At 46.5% G+C, this 13680-nt stretch overlaps 1 pseudogene; it reads left to right on the top strand.

The window, feature by feature from the left end:
* The first annotated feature begins 2170 nt into the window (after positions 1–2170).
* The window catches only part of LOC119323767, a 46276-nt pseudogene continuing 34766 nt past the window's right edge, over positions 2171–13680 (top strand).

The following is a 13680-nucleotide window of genomic DNA, read 5'->3' as shown; positions in this document are numbered from 1 at the left end:
AAATGCCACAGTCGGGCGTCTAAGCGACACCACATAAAGGGCTTTAAAAGAAATGCCACAGTCGGGCGTCTAAGCGACACCACATAAAGGGCTTTAAAAGAAATGCCACAGTCGGGCGTTTAAGCGACACCACATAAAGGGCTTTAAAAGGAATGCACATAGTGAATATCCCGGAGGTAGAACCATCCTAGAGATATTCGGTGATGACAAAATAACACGGGTTAGTCCACAATAATGATAATAATCATAATTTTCACAAGTCACAAGTAGTAATCCCAGTTCTGGTTTAATAGTTTCGCCTCCGAAGACCAACACTAAGACCGACCCTTGACCCATCCCAGACTGTAGTCCTTAACCATGCACACGGCTATTCGAATAGGTTTAATCTCTGCAGAGGGTGTACTCTTTACCAACGAGCAACGGATTTCTTTAGTTCATCGGGACTAATTCCGTCTACGGTCTTTTTGTTGAAAACACACCTAACTTGCACACACCAGCTTAACTCACACGTGTCTGGAATCACCCACGACACCTGTTAAGCGAAACTCTAAGTGGGGAGGCTACAACCTCGACGTAACATGGGATCACAAAATTTATACCGCGCGCAAACTGGGGAGCTACCCCCTTTTCAGCTACAACCGAAACACCCATGCTCCCGGACCCGGTGGCATGACTACCGGATGCCTCTAGTATCTTCCACCACGGCCTCTCTGTACGGTGTGTGCTAGAAAAGGGTTGACAACTTACTGAACCATACCCTACTACGTGTAGGGACGAGTGGTAGTACGAAACTAGTATGGGGGTTACTGGCACAAGACTCGATCTACGGTCGACTCAGGAGGTTGTAATATTTCCTGCATGATTAGTATAACAATGCATATATTACAAACAGCAGATAGAAACACCACATGACATATTCCCCTCATGCCATACCGGGCACGTCCGTCTCGACGGAGGACTAGGGGCAAGACCGTGTCTACCCAAGACAAAGGTCCTTCCTTCTTCCTTCCGGTATGCATGGAAGACGTATGACGGTAGTTCCCATCACAAATCATGTCAGCCTTATTAGCATAAATTCCTTAATATGCAACAATAAATAGGATCACATCCTCACATAAATGACGCATGTATATGCCGGGGTGGTGTGGCCACCGTGCTATGCAACACACACAAAAATTCACCCGGGGTTCAGAATGCTTGCCTTTAGGTCATTGGAAGGCAGGGTGCATTTCAAACTCTTGAAAAACTTCTCCTCTCTTCAAAAATCCTATTTTAGAAATATAAAGGAATTAACACACAAAATAAAAAAAAAAAAAAACAGCACAAAAAGTTGTTTGAATTTTTTTGAAATAAATCTTAAAATAAACTAGACAATATTTGAAGGAGGTGGGAAAAAGAATCAATTTAATTGGAGTTGTATTTAAAAAGTTACAACCGGTCAAAGTTTGGTCAAAAATCTGTTATTTAAATAAAAACAGAAAAGAAAACGATTCGAATAAAAACGTACACGTCGAAAGCGTAATTTGGAAATACACTTCCACTTACTCCGCATGGAATTGTGCGTGGTCACTAACAGTGGGCCCGCCTGGCCCACTGGTCAGGTTTGACTATTCTCCCTCCCCTCTTCTTCCTCTGGCCGAACAGAGGCGGGAGCTCCGGCGATCGTCGCTGGCGCTAGGCGGCTCCTCGCGGGCCGCCGAGGGTGGGGATGGATCCGCAAGGCTGGGGCGGTTCTTCCGATGGTCGAGGGAGTGATGGGGATGGAGGGAGTCATCGGCGACGAGCTCTGCGGCGGAGGGAGGTTTCGGTGGCGTAGTGGTTTTGGGGCGGCGGTGGTTCCCGATAAAAATTTAGCAGGGGGGAGTTCACGGGAGGAAGGTAGAGCTCTTGGTGAAGAGAACGGAGCAAGGGAGGTTCTGATGACGCCGGAATGGCCAGGGCGGAGGCGGCGGCTGCGGTTCCCGGAGATGGGGAAGGAGATCTCCCCGGGTTGATTGGCTGCTAATGGGGTCACAGGGAGGGGTTTTGCGACTGCCCTGCATGCGGAGGCGAGCTTGGGGGCTCCTTAAATAGGCGTTCGGGGTCGGTTCCACGGCGGCCGGTGATAAGTTTGCCGGTGACCGCCATTCTGTAGCATAGGGTGTCGTGGCGGCGACGAGCACTAGTGGACATGGCTGTGGATGAGCTCGCGCTGTTCAAGGGGGCAGGTGGCGAGCGCTGGAGGTTTGGGCGGTGCTGCTCATGGCGGTGGCGGTTGCGGCCGCGGGCGTGTCGCCAAGGGGCTTGCTGCGGCGCGACTGTAGCGAGCCAGGGGCGGTCGGGGTGGTGTGGCGGTGTAGGGGAACACGGAGTGCTGGCTGGGGCCGGGTTTTGAGTGCGGGGTGTGACGCGGCGGCTCGGGCGCTCGTGGGTGCCAAACGCACGCTCTGGACGTGCCCAGAGCACGCCCGGGGTGTGCTCGACGAAATGCCAGGAACGTCTAGAGAGTTTCAAACCACAAGGGAGTTAGCAAAAAGGGGGTTATGGGCTAGGGCAAAACCTTAGGACATGCTGGGTTGGTCAGGAGCTCAAGTTCACCATTGAAACTTGAAGTCATGCCAAATCTAGCTGTGCCCTCAGGGTGTTTGACAAAATGCCAAAAGCACCAAGGTAGTACTTGGAGTGGCCAAACTCTCCAGATCAGTGTCTCTAAGGATATAAGAGAGGTGGTGAAGTTAGTTTGCAAAAAGGAGAAACTTGCTAGTGCAAGTTTTGCAAAACTACAATCCTGGACAGGGAGTAAATGGCATCATTTCATGGACCAAAAGTGCACCAAATAGAGTATGCTCCTGGACTTAGGAGTTTAGTAGGGTGGTCTACAAGCAGGAGAAAGAATTAAGGGCCAAAGAGCAAGCAAGGCTATGGTTGCTATACAAATCATCATGTTGGACCAGAATGAAAATGAGGTTGATTCACTCAAAAATTTTAAAGAACATTCTCGGATCTTTACATATAATGAAATCAAATGATGCTACTAACATCCCATAATTTTGGCGGAGGCTAGAAAGAAGTATTTAAAAGGGTTGTAGTGTAAAATGGTCCTCTGGACTAGAGAAGAAAAATGGGTGTAGAGCTCAAAATAATTCATGGAAAGATATATTATTGCACAAAAGTGATCTAGGGGCATCATATGACATCCCCAAATTTTGGTTGGATTTTTAATTAAGTTTATCAAAAGGTTGTAGTACAAACAGAGCTCAAAAATTTAAAACAAGCCATTTTAATGATTAAAGCTCAGGGTGAAATATTTTAATAAATAAATCTGCTGATTTAGAAATTGTTTTAATGAGATGGAAAAGAAGTCCAATATATTTTGGAAAGCTCCACTTGGGAAAAAAATACAAAACTCCTTAACAATAAAAGAAAAGTTTTGAAATCAACAGAGATATTCTTGTAGGCAAAAATTTTAAACTCTTGGCAAATTTTTAGTGACTAAAACCTGGTTAAATTTTTGGGGTGTTACATTATAACAATGGGTTCCCCAGCTAGGTGTGCTAGGCATGACATCACCTTACTGGGTCATATAAATACCAATGTTAAAACTCCTGGAAATATGTTCAAACCATCATATCTGACCGAGGTTCAGATCCGATTGGTGTCAGGATACCTCAGACATTAGGATGCCTGAGAAGAAAAGGTGCAACACAATTTTGACGATATGACCATGTAAGATTCTCGGGAAATGAACTTTGGGAGCGAGTTCCGAAACAAAAGCTCATCATTAAACCAATGGAGGGATAAGGAGGTAGCTGATGCACTCGGCGACAATTCAATGAGACTTCCAAAAGATGGGTTTCCACAATTAAGTGAACAAGGAGATAACATTAGTCAGATCAAATGGTATAATGATGTATGCTGGAGGAAAACATACACAATTAAACATTGGTTGAAAGGTGCACCCGAAATATGGGCTGGGTTGCACGGCCAACGTCGGAATGGTGGTTCAATAATCAATAGTCTAAGAATGAACGGCCGACCATTAACTTCATAGCAATAGGGTTGCTAGAAGATTTGAATTCACACCTCAAAGTTCAATTGTCGGTATTCCGATTAGAAACAACATAGGGACCAAGAAATGAACGGAGATGTCGAGAAGTAATACTATAACAAGAATTCTTGAGAGGTGGAGCATTCCTCGCAACATCCATGACATAAAAGATGGTAATACTTCAAGGTAGGTCATAATACAAGCTGGATAGCAAGTCGCATCCACATCACGAACAATGTTGTGATGAAAGGAAGATGAGGATGTTGCTGATGGTAACTCAAATTTCCAAGTGGTGAGGATGGCACTCATCATCATCAATTCGATCGATATCCTAGAAGAGCTCAAAATGTTGATGATGATCATGACACAATTGTCGAGAGATTTCAGGAAGGTGTAATCGATCGGCGATGACATCAAGTAAAAGGAATGACGGAGTGAAAGGTTATTGGAGCCACGGGTACGTCACAAACTCCAAACCAAGTTTGCTGTTCAAGGTGAAATGACATGATGAGGAAAATCGACGTAAGCTTAGCTCATCGTCGAAAATTGTGCTCTGAGAAGAAGGACCAGGTAGCACAGTTAAAATCAACACCAATAGGTATAGCAGAGCAGGCTAGGAATGACATGATCGGGTACAAACTCGTACTTAAAGAAGATTACTGAAGAGTTGTTGAACCGTAGTGCGGACTCGGTTCAGTTATCGGTGTCTTTGAGTGTTTAATAACTCAGAGCCCGTGAAAATTTGGAATCCGTGAGAATGTAGTACTTGATGAAGAACTCATAAGAGGTTATGGAGTTCCATGATAATCTCGAGATACAAGGGGGGTAATACTCGACGACAGATCAAAGTAGAGGTTGGACTGGGGTATTGCTCTGCAGAAGACAAGTGCTTAAACTTGCACGTGAAATGGTATTTAAAGGAGAACATGGTCGGAACCACGATTGAAAAAGGCCAGATCCCAGATATAAGATGAACTTATACCAAGGGAATAATTAATTTTACAAGAATCTCCGATGAGAAGATCTACATCGTGTCCATGGGCATGAACAAAGAGGTTCAAGGTCGACTCCCACTTCTCCAATGCATAACCTTTCATTCACTTCTCGTTTTGATAAAGGCATTAGTGTTGAAAGTTTTACCTGGAGAAATACCGGATGAGTATGACTCGTGAAAACTTCCGAGTTCACACATATTACGGAAGGCATAGGTTCAACCCGTCAGGGTATCGTGGAAACATATACCACAAGCTTCAAGAGTAAAAATCACCAGCTCGAAAGCAGAGCAAGGTTGAGAAAGTAGAGGATACAATTTACCAAAGGCATTATATACCCGTGGAAACGCTCACAAGGTTATTGAATATGAAGGACGATGTCGGATGAAATCCAACAATGGATCGGGCAATCCACACCGAAGCTGATGTGAGTATTGGTACTCAATCATAGGAAGAAATAATGCAAGGGCGTGAGATTATAGAACATCTGAATAATTCCATAATTAGATAACAAAGGAATTATGATTTCCAAAACGAAGGATCAGAAGCAGACGCTCTAATCAAGGATGGATAAGTTGGATAGACCAGAGGCACAATTGACGACCAATAGTTTGGTCGAGAACCAGCTCATGTTCAAAAATGATGTCTGAGCCGGAAAGATAATTTAGAAGGGTTGGTAGATGATTGTGTGCATTCACACACATGTTGAATCAATAGGGTCAAAATAACGGTGTCAAAAGATACTAGTGAATATTGCCAGATATATGGGAAGCATCCATAATGCAAGCAGACAAGTAATTGCAGAGCAATAAGCTGCTAAGGATTTTCGGAGGATCGAATAGTATTTCGAAGACTTTTGTGAAACACTTGATCAACTGGGGATGAGCGGGTACTCGATAGGTGCAAGAATTTGTCCGTAGGGGTATTTAGGCGACCTAGAACTGCAAGGGAGTAGGCACCAAGTATCCTCGAAACAATAGTCGAGAATTTCGGGGTTTCCTGCAATAACAAGATCAACGGGGAATGATTGTATCAAGGCAAGTGCACGTGGTTATCCATAGGGGTTTATCGATGGAAGAGAATTGCAAAAGCGATGGCACAAAGTCTCGAAATATCATCGTAGAGTATCTTCCGGATCTTCCGGTGCAACAAGCGATCATCTGGAGTGAGGGGCTCTCCGGGAGAAGGTATTTTCGAGAACCTAAAGTTAGTTTTGTTTTTAGAAAAATCATTTAACCCGAATAGAAGAGAGATCAGAGTCCCAGAGTATAGATGAGGAATAAAAGATCCTAATACCACCCAATGGCGACGTGGGCCCGTAAGGCACATAGCCATGTTATTAAAAGTTTTGCAATGTCCAGACTCGACTTGGGCCAAGGAGTGTGGAAGGGGGATTCCTACAGGCAGTCGGCTCTGATACCAACTTGTGATGCCCCCGATTCAATCGTACACTAATCATGCACGCAAACGTGTACGATCAAGATCAGGGACTCACGGGAAGATATCACAACACAACTCTAAAATATAAGTAAGTCATACAAGCATCATAATACAAGCCAGGGGCCTCGAGGGCTCGAATACAAGTGCTCGATCATAGACGAGTCAGCGGAAGCAACAATATCTGAGTGCAGACATAAGTTAAACAAGTTTGCCTTAAGAAGGCTAGCACAAACTGGGATACAGATCGAAAGAGGCACATGCCTCCTGCCTGAGATCCTCCTAACTACTCCTGGTCGTCGTCAGCGGGCAGCACGTAGTAGTAGGCACCTCCTGGGTAGTAATTGTCGTCGACGGTGGCGTCTGTCTCCTGGGCTCCATCGTCTGGTTGCAGCAATCGGGTAAAGAAAGGGGGAAAAGGGGGAACAAGGCAACCGTGAGTACTCATCCAAAGTACTCGCAAGCAAGGAGCTACACTACATATGCATGGATATATGTGTAAAGGGCCATATCAGTGGACTGAACTGTAGAATGCCAGAATAAGAGGGGGATAGCTAATCCTGTCGAAGACTACGCTTCTGGTAGCCTCCGTCTTGCAGCATGTAGAAGAGAGTAGACTGAAGCCCTCCAAGTAGCATCGTATAGCATAATCCTACCCGGTGATCCTCTCCTTGTAGCCCTGTTAGAGAGCGACCACCGAGTTGTATCTGGCACTTGGAAGGGTGTGTTTTATTAAGTATACGGTTCTAGTTGTCATAAGGTCAACGTACAACTCCAAGTCGTCCTGTTACCGAAGATCACAGCTATTCGAATAGATAAACTTCCCTGCAGGGGTGCACCACATTACCCGACACGCTCGATCTCATTTGGCCGGACACACTTTTCTGGCTCATGCCCGGCCGCGGAAGATCAACACGTCGCAGCCCCACCTAGGCACAACAGAGAGGTCAGCATGCCGGTCTAAACGTACGCGCACAGGGGTCTGGGCCCATCGGCCTTAGCACACCTGCATGTTGCGAACGAGGCCGGAAGCAGACCTAGCCTAGCAGGCGTTCCAGTCCAATCCGGCGCGCGCCACTCAGTTGCTGACGTCACGAAGTGCTTCGGCTGATACCACGACGTCGGTTGCCCATATCTTGTCCCACGTGGCGGTTAGTGCGTATCAGGTCAACGACCCAACTTAGATCAAATACCAAGATCTCGTTAAGCATATTAAGTATCCGCGAACGCCGAAGAGGGCCAGGCCCACCTCTCACCCAGGTAGTCTCAACCTGCCCTGACGCTCCGCCACAAAGATCCACAGCGAGGGCCGTTGGGACAAAGGTCCTTTCAGCCCCCAATCCGTGAATCACTCGCGGGTGCTCCACAAGCCGACCCGACTTTAGTCACCACATGTATCATGTATAAAGTATATAGTATATACCCGTGATCACCTCCCAAGTGATAACAGCCCGATATTATAGCACAGCAGACGGACAAGAATGTAGGGCCACTGATGGAATGCTAGCATCCTAAACTAAGCAGGTAGGAATGCAGGTAAAGGTATCAACAGTACTAGCAAGGACAGGCTATGCATCAGAATAGGAATAACGGAAAGCAGTAGCATGCTACACTACTCTAATGCAAGAAGTATAGAGAAGAATAGGCGATATCTGGTGATCAAAGGGGGGGGGGCTTGCCTGGTTGCTCAGACAAGAAGGAGGGGTCGTCGGTGACGTAGTCGACCACAGGGGCATCAGCATCGTCACGGGGTTTACCGGAGAGAAGAGGGGGGAGAATCAGTAAATACATAGCAAGCAAGTGCATAACAGGACAACAAGCAGAGCGAGACGTGTTCTAACGCGGTATGAGGTGATACCGGTGAAGGGGGGAAAGTTTCCGGACAGATGAACCAGAGGGCGAAAGTTGCGAGTTCGATAGGTTAGGGAGGTGTGGCGGACAAACGGGCTGCGTATCCGGACTCGTCTCGTCGTTCTGAGTTACGGATTAAAAGATATGATTTTCTAATGATTTTTTCAATTTCTGGAATTTAATTAATTATTTAATTTAATTCAAAATTGAATTTATGACATCAGCATGATGTCATGCTGACGTCAGGAGTCAACAAGGGTTGACTGGTCAACCTGATGGTGGGTCCCGCATGTCATTGACTGATAACTAACTAACTAAATTAATTAGTTTAATTAGTAGATTAGTCAGGTTCATTAAATGATTAATAAGTCTAATCAATATTAATTAATTAATTAATTAACGAATTTAATTATTTATTATTATTATTATTTATTTAAATTTTGTTGTTTTTTATATAAAAACGTTCTGGGGCCGTGGGCCCCAAGTGTCATAGGGCCATGGGGCCTTAGCGGGGTGGGCTACCGGGTGCGGGCGCACCCGAGCGAGCACAGGGCACGGGTGCCGCCCGAATGGGCACTACGAGCGCACACCCACTGGTGTCGACGAGCGCACGGCGGAGGCGGGCGAGGCTGCCGACGGAGGGTGTCGGGGCGCCAGCGGCGCGGTTACGGGCGCACCCGTGCGGGGCCGAGCCCGACCAGGAAGGCGAGGCGAGGCCATCGAGGAGCGGCGGCGCTTGGCCAGCATGGGCGACAGCCAGGGGGAGCGACGACCAACGGGGGTGGACCCGGGCGGTGCCGCATTGGGGGGGAGCGGAAAGGCGGACGGCGGCGGCCACCAGAGGCAGTGTGCGGCCACGGGGAGCAGGGGGCCGGCCGGCGCGCCGGCGTGGGGGAGGGCGCGGTCACCGTGGCGCTGGTTGTAGCGACCGCGAGCGAGGTGCCAGTGCGGGCTGCAGTGGGGGAGGCCGAGTGCGGCTTGGAGCGGGTGGGCACGGCGTCGGGCGCGGCGGACGGTGTTCGACATGGGGAGAGGGGCGGTCACGGTCCTCACCACGATTGTAGGGAACGTGGCAGTGGGGCGCGAGGAGGAGGGCGGAGACGACGTGGCGTAGGGGATGCAGTCCGGCGGGGAAGGGCTCCGGCAACGGCGGAGTGGTCCAGCGAGTCGAGGAGGCCCTCGAACTGCAGCGGACGGGGCGTGGTCATCGGGGCTCGGGGTGCCGCAGGGTCCAACCCCCGATCCAGCTCGGGTCGAGGGGGGTGGGCGCTGTGCGGGAGGAGTCGGGGAGGCGGTCGGTGGCGGGGTAGCACCGGGGCGACGGGATCGGGGCCTCGGCGTCGGCGGTTTGTTCCCCCTCCCGATCCCATCGGGAGAGATGGGGGAGGGAGATATTTCGGGGAGGCGTGGGGTAACGAGAGGGGGGAAGTGGGGGCGACGGGCTCTAGGGTTCGGTCGCGGGGTAGGTGTAGGTCGGGGTGGGCCAGTTCGACTGGGCCGGCAGGAGTGGCCAGCTGGGCCGGTTGGCCCCGGGGGGCCTCTCTTTTATTTATTTATTTTTTGTTTTATTTCATTTTAATTCATTTAGGCATTTTACAAAAATGTGTTTGCTTTGTTGTAATTACCCTCGTAATATCCGGCACCCACCGAACATTTTTGTTTCAACTTTTGAAAACTTCTATTGTTGACATTAATTTGAGTTTGAATTTTGAAGCGGTTTCGACTTAACCCGAGATTAACTACAGTGACAGAGGTGACGTGGCACCATTAACGTGAGATTACTGTAGCTTGATTATCCGGGCGTCACAGGGAGGGAAGTTTCCCCAGCAGAACAGCTCTGCTCAAGTTCTGCCTCGAGACGGCGGCGCTTCATCCCGAAAGCACTCTCTTAATTTTATCTAGGTCAAAACTCTTCATATAGCAGAAGATGGGCACCGGGGGCCTGCCAGGTGGGTCACAAGCCGTAGTGGCTTTCCCTGGGGTGTAGGGTGCCCCCCAGGCTTGTGGCTGCCTGGTGGGTCCCCCTCTGGTATTTCTTCGCCCAATAATTTTAATATATTCCAAAATAATTTCTCATAAGTTTTTAGGACTTTTGGAGTTGTGCAGAATAGGTCTCTCATATTTGCTCCTTTTCAGGTCCAGAATTCCAGCTGCCGGCATTCTCCCTCTTCATGTTAACCTTGTAAAATAAGAGAGAAAAGGCATCAGTATTGTACCATAATGTGTAATAACAGACCATAATGCAATAAATATCAATATAAAAGCATGATGCAAAATGGACGTATCAGCCTGCATCTAGAGTATTAAGTTCATCAAGAACAGAGTAACGCATTAAGTAAGATGACATGATGTAGAGAGATAAACTCAAGCAATATGATATAAACCTCTTCTTTTTATCCTTTGTGGGAACAATACAATACGTGCCTCGCTACCCCTACTTTGTCACTGTGTGAGGACACCACAAGATTGAACCCAAAACTAAGCACTTCTCCCATTGTAAGAATTACCGATCTAGTTGGCCAAACCAAACCCAAAACTCGAAGAGACTTACAAAGATATGAAATCATGCATATAAGAATTGAGAGAAGATTCAAATATCCATAGATAATCTGATCATAAATCCACAATTCTTCGGATCTCAACAAACACACCGCAAAATAGTATTACATCTGATAGATCTCCATGAAGATAATGGAGAACTTTGTATTGAAGAACAAGGAGAGAGAAGAACTCATATCACTACTAGCTACGAACCCGTAGGTCTGAAGTGAACTATTCACGCATCATTGGAAGGGCAATGGTGTTGATGTAGAGGCCCTCCATGATTGGTTCCCCCTGTGGCAGATCACAGGAAAAGGCCCCAAGATGGGACCTCACGGGAACAGAGCCTTGCGGTGGCGAAAAAGTATTGTCGTGGCTCTTTTTTAAGTTCAGGGGAATATTAGAGAATATATAGGATGAAGAGTTAGGTCGGGGGACTCCCGAGGGGCCCACAAGCCATAGGGGCGTGCCCTCACGGCTTGTGGCCTCCTCGGAACTCTTCTGGCTTGGCCCCCAAGTCCATTAGGTGTCTTTTGGTCCAAAAAAAATTATCCTAATTTTTTATTCTGTTTGGATTCCATTTGATATTCCTTTTCTGCGATACTTAAAAGGAAGGAAAAAATAGAAACTGGCACTCGGCACTTTGTTAAAAAGTTAGTGCCAAAAATAATATGAAATAGCATATTGATGCATATAAAACATCTAATCGTACGCTCCGGCCGCCTAATCTTCCGATCCGCACGGTGTCACCTAGTACAGCCCGGTCATATAGCTAATTACTGTAAATAACCTCGCATATATATCATAAAAGAATTAACTATATATATATATGTGTGTGTGTGTGTGTGTGTGTGTGTGTGTGTTTGTGTGTGTGTGTGCGCGCGCATGTGCTGTGCAATCAATTGGGACTACCTACCAACCACATCTACGGTATAGTCATATGGAATTTTTTATTTCACCCCAAGTTACCGCAGATTTGAATATATTTGGAACAACATGCCACGTACTGACGACACATTCCGATTTTTGGTTTCACTATTCCCTTTCTTCCGAATTAAATCAACGCCCTATCCGATGGAAATATTTACTCGGTGACCTTTCTTCTCCATGAATTCTCCGAGAAACCAATACACTTCTAACCCAGCACATGCCCCGACCCGGCCCCTAACTCAGTGACATGGGGCTCCAAAGGTTTAACTCTATGATTCCTCTTCTCTCGTCGACTCAAATCCAGTAACTGACTACCACTACTAGAGAAAAGCCTATACACAGAATCTTTCAAGCAGCGCACTTTAAAATAAGGCGCTGCTGCTATGTACCAGTAGCACGTGCCGACGAAACGTGCTGCTAACATAGATGTAGCAGTAGTGCGCCTATAATAAGCCGTGCTACTGCTATAATTGCCACGACCCTGCCGCGAAGCTAATTATAGCAGCAACGCCTTAATACAAAGAGCGCTACTGCTACAGATCATAGCAGTAGCGCATTCTCTCTATAACCGCTACTGCTAAGTTTACTACAAAATTTAGTCCCACCTTGGTCCGTGAACAGGGCTTTTACCACCTTAAATATGTTACTTCTCAAACTATCACCACCTCTTGGTCTTCATTGAACTCTATGTGTAGAATTTTTGGCCGCAATATGAGTGTTCGCCGGTTTCTAAACCGGTGAAGACTCATATTGACAATTCAGATTGTACACAAAAACATCATTGATGATCAATGTATTTTTTATGTATATTTTTACATGTTTACACATAGGATTTGCGTGTTTTGGATGTAAGGCGCTACTGCTAGGTCCTTTAGCAGTAGCGCATTTGTCTATAGCGTGTTACTGCTAAGCCATTCTATCTTCCCCAACCGGCTGCCCCTCACTCTCGTTTCTCCGCTCACACTAACCCTATCTCCCCCTCAATCCCCCCACGCTGGTCCTCCCCCATCGGCCGCCCTCGCCGCCGCCGGCTGCCGTCGCCTGATACATATCCAACGTATCTATAATTTTTGATTGTTCCATGTTGTTTTTATCAATCTTGGATGTTTCATAATCATTTTATAGTCATTTTATATCATTTTTTGGTACTGACGTCACTACTAGGAAAAGGGCTATAAATAATACGGACACTAACGGCGCACCACACATGTGGTGCGCCACTACTATATACTGATGGCGCACCATGTGTTGGTGCACCATTAGTGTCCAAATACTAATTGCGCACCTCATCCACGGTGCGCCACTACAAACAGAATTTTTTTTATTTTTTTTCATAAATAGTAATGGCGCACTATCCCCTGGTGCGCCATTACTAGTTAAACTAGTAGTGGCGCACCACACCCTCGGTTCGCCACTACTAATTTTTTTTCAAATTTATTTTAATTTTTTTTCAAAACTAGTAATGGCGCACCTGGGGATAGTGCGCCATTACTAGTTAAACAAGTAATGACGCACCACACCCTCGGTGCGCCATTACAAGCTTTGACCAAAAATCCATCGAATGCAACCCCCATGGACTGCCTTTTCAGTTTTAAAAAAACTGAAAGAAAATGATGGAAATGTCAAAAAAATAAAAGAAATTAAGTTTCCCATGTAATATGTGGTCTACTTGTTGGGAAAATTTACAAATATGAATATCGACTTTATTTGCAAAATCTCTGTAGAATTTGTAAAATGGGCATAACTTTTGCATACGAACTCGGATTAAAATGTTTTTATATGAAAAATCATCTACTCGAAAAGTTACATCCAAATATAACCAAGGGAACCCTGTTAAACATTTTCAAAATCCTCAAAAACCAAACAGAAAAATAGTTACGAGGCTTTTTAGATCTAGAGGGG

Source organism: Triticum dicoccoides, chromosome 6B (genome assembly GCF_002162155.2).
Source record: "Triticum dicoccoides isolate Atlit2015 ecotype Zavitan chromosome 6B, WEW_v2.0, whole genome shotgun sequence".
Classification (NCBI taxonomy): domain Eukaryota; kingdom Viridiplantae; phylum Streptophyta; class Magnoliopsida; order Poales; family Poaceae; genus Triticum; species Triticum dicoccoides.
This window is presented reverse-complemented; position numbering and strand designations above follow the sequence as displayed.